The sequence below is a fragment of the Vanessa atalanta genome, chromosome 19, assembly GCF_905147765.1.
Source record: "Vanessa atalanta chromosome 19, ilVanAtal1.2, whole genome shotgun sequence".
NCBI classification, from domain to species: Eukaryota; Metazoa; Arthropoda; class Insecta; order Lepidoptera; family Nymphalidae; genus Vanessa; species Vanessa atalanta.
In genome coordinates, this window is record NC_061889.1 from 2,128,584 (window position 1) to 2,145,460 (window position 16,877).

A 16,877-nucleotide genomic window follows, 5' to 3' on the forward strand; every position below is an offset into this window, starting at 1 on the left:
AATGATTTCAGCCACGGTGGTTTCAATATCAAAATAGACAAGCCTCTCACGCTAGTGCATGGTATATGTAAGTCCTCATAATATTATAGTGTGTGTTCAAATACAGGTCCGATGGGTCTGCAAATCCGACACGACCGGAATGTGTTCAGGAGCGAGACCAATTGCCTTACGCGCTTTTCGAGGCACGGCTAGAAGGTAACTCGAAATTCCAGGCTCGGTGGTGCTGAAACACCCAGCTACTATAACCAACATTAAATTTTTAAATAGCGATTGGTCTAATATCTATCTCATTAGGTATGTAGAATATTAATTGCTTACGATTACAAAGTTGATTTAATTTTGTTAGCATTTGTATAAAAACCTATTTTCCCGTCCCCACTCTGCCGGATAGAATAAGTTTTTTTTTAATTTTCGATTGCAGCGCCACCTGGGTTCAACCTAAACCATAAAAACATACTCAAACACACAAAATTACATCGCAATCGGTCTAACCGTTACGGAGAAGTTCAGTGACATACACACGTACAAAAGATTTATATATGTTTAGATATTATGTACAAAATGGTTCACATTTTATTTTAATGTTTCGGATTGAACATTTATTGCAATTTTGTTGTACAAAAAATATATTTAAAAAATTAAAGCTCCGCCGTAACAGTGATTGACACTGCCGTGACCAGGATTCGAACCTGGGTTACTACGGCCACAACGTAGGGTCCTAACCACTAGACGATCACGGCTATCGGAGCAGTGAATGCTTCGTTGAAATAACAAATCAGTTGAATGAAGTATCGATGCGACATCTTTCTCTTTTATTTGTATGAAATTCGAAGAAGATAAGAAGTCATGCGTTTGTTGAGATATATGGCCTATGTGGAATGTTCGTGTTAACCAATGTTCTTTTTTTAATTTTTTTTTTTTAATCGAATGGTTATTTCATTCGTTACCTATTTTTTTTATATTATTATAATATGTAATTTAAATGTATTGATGATTTAATCGAAATATTATACCTACATCAATAAAATATACTTGTAACCCATTCTGACTTTAACCTATCATTAAATAGTAAAAAGTTTTACTTATTTTAAAACTTAAAAAGATTTTCTATTTTACATTCTATTAAAGTATACAACTTGGAATTATTGCTAAGAACGATGTATGCGGTATCGGAGCTTAGTAATGTATAATATTTTTTTTAATCATTACTGTGTTCAATAAACTAATTTGTACTTATTTATTATATTATAGATATATACAACACAAAACATTACAATGTATTCGATAAAATACACGCCATAGATAAACAAATACCACAATTATCCGAAACAAGCAATTAGGTATTCGAATTAATGATCAAATTATTTTGGTTTCGATATAGGTACAGATACAATAATTCATTTAAATGATTTTTATACCTATTTATATAACATTAAAAGTCAGTTTCGTCTGTACACTCTATTGATATTATTACGTATTTTATTCTAAATTGTCGTCAAATTACATCAGCAATTTGTGACACGTGTCTAGCTAAAATAAAGAAAAGAAAATGGTGGACATATTTAACAAGATGGCGCCTAATGTATTGTTTAAGTATATGAATAATAATATTATGTATTAAATGCTAGGTTTGTTATTACCTATTTTTTATGGTAAAACCAATTTTAGAATCATTTTATTTTATAATAAACATTTATAAATGTACCTATTTAATTTATGATATTTTTTACCATTTCTATAGCAACATTTATTTCAATGTTAAGCGGGATATATACAAAAAATCTAGCTAGCTAGCAGCCAACGTCCATACCACGTTGAATACACCGGTTCTCGTCCGATCACCGAAGTTAAGCAACGTCGGGCGCGTTCAGTACTTGGATGGGTGACCGCCTGGGAACACCGCGTGTCGTTGGCCTCTTTTGACATTTTCAATACGTAATATCTTTTTTATAAATATTAAAATAAATTCATCAGAGAATAAGTGCGAAATAATAAAATAGTCTAGATATTAAAAAAGAATATATTTCTGCAGTTAAAATTCACGTAATAATCACAACTACTTATATAATGCACGCTGACCCATTAAACAAGGAGCGTGCATGCGGGGAACAATTTACCCAATTACCCCCCATTTTATGTAACAAGCTCATTTATTAACAATAACCATACCTGGTTATGTTCGTCAATTTTGTATTAATGTTGTAATTGGTAGCATAGACTAGTATATATTTTTTTGTATTTTATACACACTATTATGGTGAGGCTCGCATATAAAACAAATTGTTATTACCTACAATTTAAAAAAAAATACAAATTTGTAATTGAGATGGTTCAATAATTAAAACTGTATACTTTAAGTTATTTTAAATAAGGGATTCATTATCATATCATTTATTGCAATGAAAAAAAAACTTCAACTAAATTGTCCTCTTAATTGAATACTTTGGTATTTCATAAAAAGCTAATTTTCAATATCAAGATAACCTTCAGACTTTATAAACTGTAGAAGTTTATGACTTAAGATTTTAGGTACGAACCACATTTGGCATTAAGATTCACTGATACGAGACGTATAATGTTCGATTTTCCAAAATTTTAAGAAATGATTGTTGAACTAGAGCATTTTAGTTCAAAGGCAACAATAATCCCTTATACCTGAATTATATCGTATATTAATTCATTTCGACTAGACTCGCTTTTTATTTATATTTACCCAACTAACCGAACCGAACGAACGTCAAATCAATGTAGACGCAAACTACTGTTATAAATAAAGCAACAAAATTTATCGAAAACCATTGCTTCTCTTTACCTTTCACAGCGGGATGGTTATGGGCCAAAGTTGAGAAGCCGAGGCATTTACCAAAACTGTTTTGCATCCCAGAAAATGATTTTAGTACCTTAAATCATTGCAATAAGGATCATAATCTTGATATCAATAATCAACTAAATGCAAGTGATGCAGTTGTTATGATATAATGTGAGCCATTTATAACGTATTGTGCTTTGATTGTGTACGTCACTGCAGACTAGTTTTGTTCGATGGATGATGTTCATATGAGAGTAGGAAATGGTTATGTCCCAAGATCTGAAGCCAAGTTTGAAACGTTCAAATGGGTTGGTGTTATCGCTACGTTACTCCGGTTTATTGTCTTCGAATTCTCTTTCGAGCGTGAAATCTGACGGTTATGGAGACGCCGAGGATATTTCAAATGGATTTATTCTGATGTCAAAAGTTTATGATGCTAGAAACACTGGACAATATTTTACTGTTTTTACAAAGTATCATTTTAATTAACGCATCAAATATTGTTGGTAATAACACCTCGCTGATTATAACTATATTCTTCCAAAATTTGTTAATACTATATTTATAAGTAAACAAAAATAATATCGATAAACTAGTCCCCATTTGAAGACTTTTTATCAAAAAGATTTCATTGAGATGGCAACGGCATTATAAAACCGCGAACAAAGGATACAATCCACAGCCTTAGATTAACAGCCGTATTTATTTGAGCGATTCAATTTTTGATATCGGTTGAAATTCGGCGCCCATATCCTATAGAAAATACACCCCTCAAAGTGAACGAAGCAAGTATCATTTTAGATCAAACACGTGATAACGGCTATAAGAACACCCCTATTATTTGATACAATAAAAGTGAAGTGTCGACATATTCCGCATTCTGCTGCGAAATTACTGCAAGGATGATTGACCGAACTGATGTCAGATATGAAAACAGTTCTGAACCGTATTGATTAAGGAATTAAATTCAAAGTTGAATAACATTAAGTGGGATTGATAAAAGATTTTGGGGTGACAGAATGGTAGAACCGCGATATCGCTAGCAATGTAAAGGTCGGTAGGCAGGCAGATACGTACTAATGGTGATTGAGAAAAATATTGCTCTCGTACCGGTCCAAATAACTCGTGGATGTCTTCATGAATATTGAAGATATATCTTCGATATTTTATTTGATTGTACTTTTAGTAGTCCAGACTACTCTGTTGTTAATGTAAGTCGTAAAATAAACAGGGAAGTAAATCTACTGTCTGAAGATAGTAATAACTTAATAGACGATATACTTACAGTGTAAACGAATAGAAATATTGAAACAATCCAATAAAAAAATGTAATAAATAACTTAAAAAAATTAAAGACCGCAAAACTTATCCTTATAAACAAACGGCATTGTACAAATTTATATAAAATACCGACGCAAAATCTAATTTGAATATTAGAATACAATTCACGCATGTATGACACAACACATTAATCGTTGAAGATTACCCTTGGATTATTAATATTCAGTCAACTAGCCGAAAAAGGGGTGACTACATTGGACTGGCGCGTCGCATCCAGGAACGCGTGAATAATCCAGATAATTAATACGACGAATTATTTCTCAGAAATAACCATTGGATTTATGAGAGTTGAAAGGAAAATTTTTGCTCAAATTAAATTCAAACTCCATACTAAACTAGTTACTTTTTGCTATGATTATCATTAGATATTATTTATGAATTTGATGAAAAATGTTTAAATATGGACGGAAATTTCCTGTACCTTTTTTATGGTATAAATTAAATAATTATGTATACACGTTTGATAGACATATTAACTATCAGCCCATCAAAATTTACCCCAATATTATTCCCTTTTAAATGTAATCTAATTAGAAACATAATCCAGCACTCCACCGTACCAAAATAAGCTAACGAAATTGGTATCTTTTTTCTTACCCTATTTGAAATTTGAGGTATAGCTTTTATCTCAAATCTGTCGTCAGTAAATAATTTTTATATACGCATGAGGTTACGTTAGAGGGACGCGAGTTAGTTTATTTTTTTCTTTTATGGACACTTGAATATTATTAATAATTTAATAAAAAATCATTAAACTGTTAAATAACGCTGTTTTATAATGCATGTAAGTAAAGATGTATTTCTGAAAATAGAAAAAATAATTGAAACAGAAAAAACTTGAAAGGTTTCAAAACATAATAAGAGTTTAGGTAATCATCTAATAATTGTAATGATCATTATGAACTTTAGAAATATTATGATGTTTCAATGAAGTTATGTAATGTAGAGTTAAGAAGAAATATAACCCGACCAATAGTTGATTGTTATCGTTAATCTAAGGATATCCTTATTAGATACGATTGTCATCTCTGCACATTCCTAAATCTGTCCAAATCTGAAGCTGCCAGGGGTGAATACATTACGATTTCCAATTTGAAAATTGTCAGACCTAATATTGCTTTCGACAATCGAATAACGTAATCGCGTTAGAGTGTGATTATTTCCAATTAGTTATATGATAAACAATTTAAAAACTTTCGGGGATTTTCCATTCAATTTAATATTCACTTTAAGTTCAATCTTTATAAGTACACATCTATAAGAATGAGACATTTTAGATGTAGTTAAATCATCGTACTAATTTTTAACATTAGTATTTTTTTTAAATAAAACTTTTTCGATGTGAAATTTATATTTCAAAGTCGAGTCTAAACGCGTCTATAAATAACGTAACGCAAATAATTGTCCCTTACACGAACTAAGTTCCACATCCTATATTTTTTTTATTTAATTTCAATAGATGTATTGATAAATCGCGCTACTGAATTTTAAAACAGTGTCACTCTGAGTTAAAATCTCAATCTCAAATGATTGGTTCTGGTGACAATTTTATTGTAAATACATTAAGTTAACAGAAACTTAAATACATTAAGTTGGTCACGTGGTAGCATATAAATGTTATACGAATTTATAATTGAGTTGAACTAAATTATGTATTAAAATTAACAATTAGCCCACATTACACGGCAAGTCACATTAATATGACAAAGTATCACATCCATTACGTCGTTAATGTCAACAAATTACTCTAAAACAACATCAATCTCACAGTTAATTATAATGACGCGACGCTTTGAAAATAATTAGAATTTACTGGTTTTGTACACGCAACTATTTTTCGACGTGACTACTGTGATAGGTACTTAGTATAATTCAGGAATGATTATACTAGCAATGGATAAATCAAGGAATCATAAATCTCAAATGAAATGTAGTACTTATGAAAAAAATCCCTATTGTCACTTGGTGGCAGTGCTAGATGCCAACCACTATTCATATATTCAACCGCGAAACATCAATACTTTAAATAATTTTGTAACATTTTAAACGGCAACTTTTCTGACTGATGTTAGAGATTATTTGTCACTCCTAATAACAATTTAAAGTCTCTTAACACCGACAAACATTTATAGCATCGAGTTCTACGTCGAGTTTCGAATGTAGAGTACACACAGAATAGTTCCACAGCATGTAATCATGTTCTAATCTATATGCACTTATAATTAACTGTCATACACATCCAATATTCTCATATAGACAATTGCGTCACAATTGTTAATCAGTCGATGTTATCTGCAACTAATTAGTTCTAATATCACTTGCTTAATTGCCCCTAATTAACCAATCTTATCTATTGTAATTCATAACGCGGATACCATTGATTATATTAAGTCCGAAACATTTATTTTCAATGATAATCTATAATAGGTATATTAACAAAGGAATTTAAAGAAGGGAACGATATGTTTATTATATTTTTTATTTGCTTGGCACTCTGTGGTTTATATTTTAAATTTATTTGTGAAATGTTTTAACATTTTTATTTAATTGTTCTTAATTAATTTCAGTATACATTTATTTATTATTAAATGAAAGATCAAAAAGTCTCATTGAGCACAAGCTGTTTTAAAAATATATTTTTCTAGTTGCCAACGTCCATACCACGTTGAATACACCGGTTCTCGTCCGATCACCGAAGTTAAGCAACGTCGGGCGCGTTCAGTACTTGGATGGGTGACCGCCTGGGAACACCGCGTGTCGTTGGCTTTTTTATAGATTTAACATAAATTCTTTATTTTCATTATATTTGGAATAGAATTATATTTGTACAATAATTATGAATTCCTATTTTATAAATTATTATTATTACAAATTATTTATATTATTGATAACTTGGTAGTAGGGTTTTATAAAAACCCGTTTGGATAGATGCTACACACTTGTCACTTAATGGTAGAGCGTATGAGACAGGGTTATTTTAAGAACAAGGGACGTAGTTTCTTAGTTCCCAAGGTTGGTTGTCATTGACGAGGAATTTTTATTATTATTTTCTTAGAAACATTTATAACATGAGTCAAATTTCATACAATTGTTCAAATTATGACAAAGGCTAATTTCGATCAGATGCATACCATTAACCATTTTTATATACAAGATTAATTTAATAAGGTATTGTAATTACTAATTACAAAATAAACGCTTTCAGTATTATGGTGCTCGATAATCTAATGTAAGTATCTATCACAATAACAATCTGAAGTTAGATTCATTAAAACGAACATGAACAATAACCTAATATTCCTTTATGGAATATTAAGGAAATAACTAAATTGACGGGGTCAAGTTTCAATAGCATCAAAAACCAAAAACACCACCCAAAGGACCGCTTTGCATAAAGACCGTCAAACATAAAATCTTACGACATTCGCGAACTATTTTAAACGTATTCCTAAAAACAGCTGTATCACTCGATTTTCGTCGTTAAAATCAAAACAATATGATACACAATTCTAAAAATGTAGTGCAAATTAAACTTTGCCAGGATTTACTAAAATCATTACAGCGGAGCTTTGAAACGAACCAAACACAATTCAATGTAACAGCTCTACTGATATTCTATTCATATTTCATTTACATTACTCTATTTGGGTACTTTGTTTTATGTATTCACTTGAAAAACCAGCGATGAATATCGTACAAGCAAACATCCACACGAATAATACGCATCGGGTTCTACTATCAATTGTCTGAATACTCTCGGTTTAAATTAAACGGGACAATGGTCAACGGTCACCGTAACTGCGTTGATCCTAAGTTATGTGAAGATTAGCTCTATCTTAATATCTGGTGCATTAATGAGGGTTAGAAATGTAGTAGATACGGGTGTGATTGAGTTAATGAAACGACTGTGTGATATCGAAGATTTATGATTCAATTGAGCTATCGTTGTTTAATTAAACGTGTGTTAGCATTTATATATGAGATTTCTCTTGTTTGTTTTTAGTAAATGTATGTTTATTTATTTTACACGCATACAATATCTCTTCTGAAGTGCTCTTATATCGGTATAAAATTAAAAACATTAATTACAATTTTTCTTTTTATTATGGAGTCCATACATTTTAGTTGATATAGTAAGTAGTAGGAATAAGTTTTTTAAACAACCTTATAATAGATTTTAGAACATTTTATTATTGTGTATTTTATAAAAATAAAACAAAAAACAATTATATTTGAATGAATCTACAATAAAAATAAAACGATTATAATATACTAAAACCACAAGATTACAAAACATTGCTATTTAATTTTGCCAGGCGTTTTATTTTTCTTTCGAAATAGTAAATTGTTATTGTTTACGTATATCTGTTATGAGAATTTTTAATCTTATTTCTCAATAAAATTAATTATTAATTAATATCTGTTATTACAGAAAGTGAATTTACAATTTTAAAAATAACTGTAGGTACGGTAAGTATTTAACTTTATTTAAGTGTATGGCGTTTCTTATCTTTATACAATATAATAAAAATTAAATCTGCAACAAAACAACTCATTTAAAATTAATGATATCTATTTATAACACATTGTGTGATCTTATTTGACTTGTCAACGACGAGAACTGTTATCTATTGTGAATACGAAACACCTTATAACATTATAGATAAGGCAAAAAATGGCTCAGCAAAGTTATAGCAATATGATATAATGCAAGATGAGATACTGTCCAGGAGTTAATAGTCAAAATAACAAGTTTCTTTTGATGCGTCTCCGTGATAAATTGAAAGCATATTTCATAGTACAATTAACACCGAAATTCATACTCTGATATGAAAAGGGAAGTTGGATTCGTCATTTGTATAAATTCGTATAAATCTATAACATTTTTTGTGTATTGTGAATATGTTGAATTAGTAAAATAAGTAGTATGCGTAATAAGTTTGATTAAAAATTGATTACACTAAAAATTTACATACATTTTGACTTGATTTTATTGTTGTAGTTTATGGACCAACCAAACTGTAAAAACACTTCGATTTTCAATCGAGTCTGTGGGGGGCATATTTCGTACCATCGGTAAGTAATTTTGTTGGTTATTCGTTTTTTATACTATCTAATGAACATGCGGTATCTACCTTACATTAAGTCTATGGTATATAATATACCATTTAAGTTATCATAATTAATTAGTTGATACTACATTATTATAAAATTCCCCGTCTATGTTATGCTAATATCCTTTATTGTACAAACATAAAATAGAGAAATCTTAGGACTAAAAACAAAAAAAATAGAAATAAAACTAAAAATATAAACAAATATTTGATTTGTTGTACAACGGGCGGACTTAAGGCGGACCTTTTTTTTTTTGTTTAACGAGGAGGAAATGCATTTACGCATGCCGCCCGGTCGGGGGACCGGGACGGGTATGTGGAACTCAACCGGGAACTAATGCCCCGTGCCAGGGCACGCTAGTGCTAATGCCCTGTCCTACCCACTAAAACCATCCTCGGGTTTCCACCATGCCGCCGAGTGGTGAGGCCACGGGATCGCCAAGGGCATGCAACCACGACCCCACCAGCGGCAGCCGCCGTAAGGCGGCTGAATATTCATGGAAAGCGCGCCTAATGCGCGCCTTCCCCCTCATCCTCCACGCGGAAATGTGGCGAACTCCCCCGAGTCCGCCACTGGAGGCTGGGCGTCAACGAAGCTGACGCCCTGCGGCGGATAAGATGGTAGGCTCCGCCGCTGACCGCCGGTGTAAAACACCTGGGAGGCTCGAGTAGCGAGCCCTCCCACTCCCTCCTAGCCAACGAGGCCACTCACATGGTCCACCCTGACGCCGATCAGGGACGTACCAGGAGCAGCCCCGCGGCATCCCTCCCGCCAGTCTTAGCCGTGGCCGACGAGCAAGCTCAAGCCGGCCCCGTTGCCCAGGGTACACCACGAGGAGGTGACTGACATGTACCCCGACTTAAGGCGGACCTAATCTAAGATAGATTTTTTAAAAACATCTGGTTTGGCAGTGCAGCCATAAACTTACATACAAATATTTACACACTAATACTAACACTTAATACATATATAAATATATATGTGACTATTATACACTAATAAATATTTTAAGATAATAAAATGTTACAATCCAAGAAAATTAATTGAAGTCGTCTGAATGAATAAAAACCCCCCAAAAAATTGTGTTATGTTTTGGGTTTAGAATGGCTGAAATCAATGGTGGTATCAAAGATGGATATCATAATTATTTTGTCATGATCTTCTTTTAGTAATAATACACACATAAGTATATGTTTATCCACATGTGTATCCAGTAGTATGGACCAGCGTGTTGAAATAAGTTCTAGAACCTTCTCAAAAAGAAAAAAATCTTTAGCCCAGCAGTGACATACACATATATACAGGCTAGTACTGAACTGAAAAAACGATAGAAAAAAAAATGGAAAATATAATTGGTAACTTTGACAATACCGTTGAAAGGCAAAGCCAAATTTCCTTGAAGTCCAGCTGTAATGATGACGATTATAAAATAAATGTAAATCTACTGAACATTATTTGTCATAATTTTCTTTAATTGTTTTTTCATTCTTTTTAACAGTTTTTAATTCTCCGTTGAAATTAGAATTTCTTTAAAAAGCAATAACGTTCCCATTCAACTTTACGTTCCAAGATCAAAAACTTTTATGTAAGTTTTTACATACAAATTCAAATGAAAAATTCCTAGTTCGAAATTAAAACTTTTTTAAATTCTGATTTCTAATTTTGGTTTTGTTATTAACATCTGCCTTACACAATTTGTCATTTGGATTAATTTTAAATCCTAAAACTCATCACTATACCAAACCATTCCTTGGCTTCGTTAATTAAGTATAATTTATAATTCCTCTAAACCTAAAGCATAGATTATAAAACCCCCTTACAAATAGAGATGTGCTGATAACTTCAAATCCCGCGGTCTGACAAATGGTGTTAATAAGAAACCTGTCGCGGTGGGATTAGGCCGTGTTAATTGCAGTTACCGCGTTACTAGTGATGTACTCTTATATCGATGTAGTGCGATTTGCATAAATACATTTTCTGCTATGTATCATGTATTTAATATACCAATATAATACATGACAAACTAGTAAGGTATTTAATATGTACTTAATATGTACGTAATATCTATTTATATAAATATGTATATTTTAATTATATAGAAATTTAATCACATAGTCATACTGAATAGTTGAGTTGATAAAGATATACATATATCCCAGTCATAGATTCGTATAAACAATTTAATGAAAAATTAGAATTTGTATTTGTCATAAAATTTTGTTTTTAATATATACCTAGAATAAAGTAAAAATTCTTATCGATATTAAAATTTCAGATCAATCACATCACTAAAAGATAATTCAAACGCAGTATTACAACGTAGTGTCGTAAGCGGATTACTTTTAAAATTAAAATGGCGGCGCATAATTAAAATATGTCATAATATTTAAGGGACCGCCAAATAAAATAGAAAATTAGACGTTGGCTGAGTCCCCAGCGTTTACTAAAATCATTTAATATGGTGGATTTTACTTAATTCATAATAACAATTTTGACTTGTCCTTGCTTCTGATTCTAGATTATTCTAAGAATATATAATTATTACTCTCTGACAATCAGTTGCATAAATTATTTATTAATTAACACCATGTTTTAATTATTACTTATCTCCTACCGAAATCAACGAATACTTACTGACTTAACGATTATCGATTTACTATTTTTCAGTCTTTCTTTTTTAATTTTTGTCGAGCTCAAGAAGAAAGTAAACATGCCAATGGAAAAATTAAATTAATAAAAATTTACAGAGGTGCCATAGAAATTAAATACACGCCATCTCAAAGTTTGTTCTGTGGCATTACACCCAGGATATTGGCATTATATCTTCCAAATGACAATACCTGAGCCGAGATGGCGCAGTGGTTAGAGAGAGCCAAGATAGCCCTAACCAACGCGTACACCTTAACCGATGTTCAAACCCAGATAAGGACCACTGAATTTTCATGTGCTTTTTGTGTTTATAATTCATCACGTGCTCGAAATTCTGTTACATGTGAATCCACCAACCCGCATTGGAGCAGCGTGCTTGAATATGCTCTGAATGCTGAATATGGAAAAGGTTAGTTCCTCAAAGAGAGAGCGCAGTGGGGAATTTATAGGCTGTACATATTGATGTTGTTAACAATGACTGGATATTTTTATGGATTATATTATGTCTTCAAATCAACCATATGAACCGTAGATGTTGTTTTTTAGTCCTTGTGTTGGATTCGTTTTTAAGGAAAATATAATCCAAGGAGAATTTATCCGCAAGTTTAGTAGTTTCAAGCATTTCAACACACAAATAAAGCAGAACATATAACTGATATACCTCATAAACCAAATCTCCATCATTCTGATCGTCCACTACATCACCGAATATTACAAATGATACGGCCATTGTGAATTATAGACATTTGTCTACCGGACGCAACTTAATCAAAACTGGAATTGGTTATTGGAAAATGAACCTTATGGCTATTGTAATAAAAATCAAGTAACCATGGATTCGGTATATGTTAATAGTTCTTAGGTCAATGTGATAGAGTATATTTTGTTGTGCTATTAATATTTGCGAATTGTTAAAGTACTGAGAACAGATGAAGGGGTTTATTCGTATGGTAAGGGTGATTTTTCCTGGAGCGAAAAGGTGTTAAAAAATTATAGTTTTTAATTATTTTTATTTAATGTTGAAATAAAATTTGTATTAAATAAAATGTTTAAAGTTAAATTATTATGAAAACATCAAATAATTAATATTAGTAGTTTAATCAGATTAATAAAATATTGATTTATAATGAATGTGAAAGTAACTATATTTGTCTTTTTGTTACCTCATATCGATAGTGAGCCAATAGTTATGATACTTTGAAGTAAAGGGAGTCCTAGAAAATATATAAATATAAATGATGAAATATTACTTGATCGATCATTGATCGAAATTCAACCGCATTTAATTCTTATAAAATATAAGATACATTGACTCCAAATATAGAAATGATACAACCAGAGAGTGTTTTGGGCTCAGAATCAACGGCTTTACTGACGTCACTGAACTGCTAACGCAGTCAATTTACAGATATCTGCTAGTCAACATCTGAGAATTAATCGACAGAACTGGGCTTTGAATTGTCCTCAGGATCTTTTTCAGCTTCAGCTTTTTTAGCAAGTTAGCTACTAAGCCATGTACATACGACACTTTATAATATTTATAGATAATTTATTTCACTTATGTTTTAGCGACATTGTTAGATAAATCTGCACACTCGTGACGTCATGTGTATATTTGCAATGGTCTATGATTAGTTGAGTTCTGGTCTATGAGTTATAACTGGACCTTTATTAATGGAAATAGGCTTTGAGACTCACGTTTAATGTTGTTTTGAATATTTGCTAGTTAGACTAGGATTTAGAGCGATAGCTTAGGGTCGGGGGTGCGTTATATCGTATACTTAGCCCGGCCCTCAGGGCCTTCAGGGGCCAGAGCAGCTTGAAATAAAGAACACATTTCGTTTTATTTCGTTGATAAAAATTGTACATTCATTGTTTCGGAAAGTATAGAAGAAGTGGCGTTATTAGTGTTCTGGATTCCTTAGTCGGTCTGGATGGTATTTGACCAGTCTGTTAAAAATCGGATCATCGTCATTTTTATGCTAAAATCCAGAATCTTGCTAGACGCCATTTGTGCTCTTTTACTAGTCTGCCAAACCGGTGACGAAATATGATTATCAATTCACCCCACCGGCTCATTGGCAAAATATGGGTTTATATAAATAGAGTCTTTATTAAATGAAACAGAAAGAAAACAAAAGCTCTTTGGACTAGAATTTTCTTGGGACATTCAGATGTATGGATTAGGAACACATAAAAGACAAACCTATATATAATAATTTATTTCAAAATTAAGAATATTTTATTATAATATTTAAATCAAATATCATAGATAAAAAGATTTGAATTATATTTGTTTGCAAACGGACACCGTCTCTGTTACACGAGTTAATGATGTAACGAACACGACCAACATCAAGTCCCATGAAACTGATTGAGAAGGGTTCCGTACAAAAACAAGCTCTTTTCAATACACTACGGTCCCCTGTCAGCAAAACAAAACGCTTTAAGAATGAAAAATGAAATCAAGTGGACAGTTCGGGTATTGACCACTGTAACGCTGAACTTGATTAAAACTTGAACTTGTCCAGTAAAATTAACGCTTATTAATAAATACTAGTTTTTGTTTAATTTTCTTAATTGTACAATGTTTATTGAAAAAGTTTCGAAGCTGTTTATTTTTTTATTAAAACAGGTGAAACTCTGAAATGCGGCTTATGCCATAATATTATATACTGAAACCACAGATTTAGTGCGCTAGATACCACATGTTAAATATACGAGTATATATGTGCATAGTATGAAAAACGTGACATCAACAAAATTACTTACTAATAGTAGGTTAAAGTACAATATCTACATTGTTTAATCGATCCTGGAAGACTGGCATTTTTGTTTTAATACATCTCGTGCTCGTGAGGAAATCTGCATCCACACACATGCCTGCAGACTATACTTTTTCAAAAATCTGATATCTCTTACCCAATCAGCAATGGAACAGCGTAGTAGAATAAATACAGAACCTTAGGTAGGCGGATGATCAAATGGGCCACCTGATAGTACGTGGTCACCACCGCCCATAGACAATGGCGCATTGGCGTTGTAAGAAATATTAACCATTCCTTACATCACCAATACCAATGCCCCACCAACCTTGGAAACTAAGATGTTACGTCCCTTGTACCTGTAGTTACACTGACTCACTTACCCTTTAAACCGGAACACAACAACACTGGGTACTGATGTTTGGCAGTAGAATATCTGCTGAGTGGGTGGTACCCAGACGGGCTTGCATAAAGCCATATCCCCGAGTAAATAATGATATGTAATTTTAACATACGTATAGTTTTTGCATATTATTTTACATAAATGTAGCCAAGTTCACATCTTACTCACGCAATTGTCCATGTCTGACCATCCATTTATCAGCGGCACTTAGCTAAATTTACATAAAATCCAACGCATGATTAATGCGCGTACGTGATACGGTAGTGTACCGATGAGGATTACCCGCATGTTTATTTATTGTATAGTTGATAAATTATCCAGAAATGCAAAGTTTATATTAAAGTTCATTAAACTTACGTCCTATTGCTAATTAACGCGTGTAACGTGGATTGTTATACAATGAGTTTTTATCTCTTTCTGTCACTAGTAATTTTACGAAAGCGAAGACCTATTACCTTTACAGACAATTACTGAAGTCTTATAAGTGATAAGGTCACGTCGGCCGATGGGCCGAGTACTGTCTTGCCTTGCTGAGCACACCAAGCTTTTTTGATGCCAATTTTGCTTTGCCCTCCAATTGACCGTGGAACTGATCGATGCTCGAAACATCGACGCCAAGTATTCTGATACTAGCTGTGGAAGCAATGGGAATATTCTCAAATGGTTGAGATACGACAAATTTTGACTGTCAAAAAAAAAAAAACATTACAAAAATTCGTAGGTGATACGCAGGTGCGTTTAACAACTACGATAAGTCGAAAATGACATATACTCGAACTCGACACATTCCCGAACGGAAACTGTAAATCTAACGTTAAGCCTCCGTTCGCTTAAATAATGGATGAGTAAAAATCCTATAGGAATTACGAAGACGTCTATAATTCATTTTCGTTTTGAAATAGCGACTTGATGGTAATGTATGAGCGCTCTGATAAAAAGGAAATGACGTTTTATTTTAGCCAAGAAACATTATTCAGTGCTAATAAATCTTTGTTATCGAATTTATGATACCTATAGTATTATTATTTACACATATTTTTTGTAGATATAGTAACCACAAGATAGTTTTATATGTATTTGTATTGAGTTATACTATTCAGGGAGAAGCTATTGTTTTATTGTCTTTTACCCTTAATATATTTTTAGTTTTAATCTATTTCGAATATTTCCAGTATTCATTTATTTTGATGAGAATATAGATAATCATATTTTATATATTTATTAAAAAGAAATTATTATGCAATAATTAAGGAAATCCTTAAAATTTAACAATAATTTTATTTGTTTTATTTACGACGTTATATAGCAGTGAGGTATATTTTTTTTATGGCATTGGTTGGCGGACGATCATATGGGCCACCTGATGGTAAGTGGTCACCACCGCCCATAGACAAAGGCGCTGTAAGAAATATTAACCATTCCTTACATCACCTATGCGCCACCAACCTCGGGAACTAAGATGTTATGTCCCTTGTGCCTGTGATTACACTGGCTCATTCACCCTTCTAGCCGAAACACAACAATACAGAGTACTGTTATTTAGCGGTAGAATATCTGATGAGTGGGTGGTACCTACCCAGACGGGCTTGCACAAAGCCCTACCACCAAGTATTGAATTGTATCATGTGAATAGTTTTCAAATAAATTCGAAAGAATTCTACGTTAGATTTAAAACAAAGTAATATAACTGGCACCGAATGAAGCCTGCTTTGCGAAACGGACTTAAAATAAATAAAAACATCAAACAAATCGCATAGTACAAAACAACATAATCTCCGCCGCAGACCAGTCTGTT

The 16,877-nt window shown here is 32.3% G+C and overlaps 3 non-coding genes across 3 annotated transcripts; 2 read left to right on the plus strand and 1 right to left on the minus strand.

The window, feature by feature from the left end:
• Positions 1-668: 668 nt before the first annotated feature.
• Trnah-gug lies at positions 669-740 on the minus strand. Its single transcript has one exon. It is a non-coding gene; the product is annotated as a tRNA-His (tRNA).
• Positions 741-1,796: 1,056 nt separating this feature from the next.
• Positions 1,797-1,915, plus strand: LOC125071621. The gene has a single exon (XR_007119933.1). It is a non-coding gene; the product is annotated as a 5S ribosomal RNA (ribosomal RNA).
• A 4,882-nt stretch (positions 1,916-6,797) lies between these two features.
• Positions 6,798-6,916, plus strand: LOC125071622. Its single transcript, XR_007119934.1, has one exon. It is a non-coding gene; the product is annotated as a 5S ribosomal RNA (ribosomal RNA).
• The last annotated feature ends 9,961 nt before the right edge of the window (positions 6,917-16,877 follow it).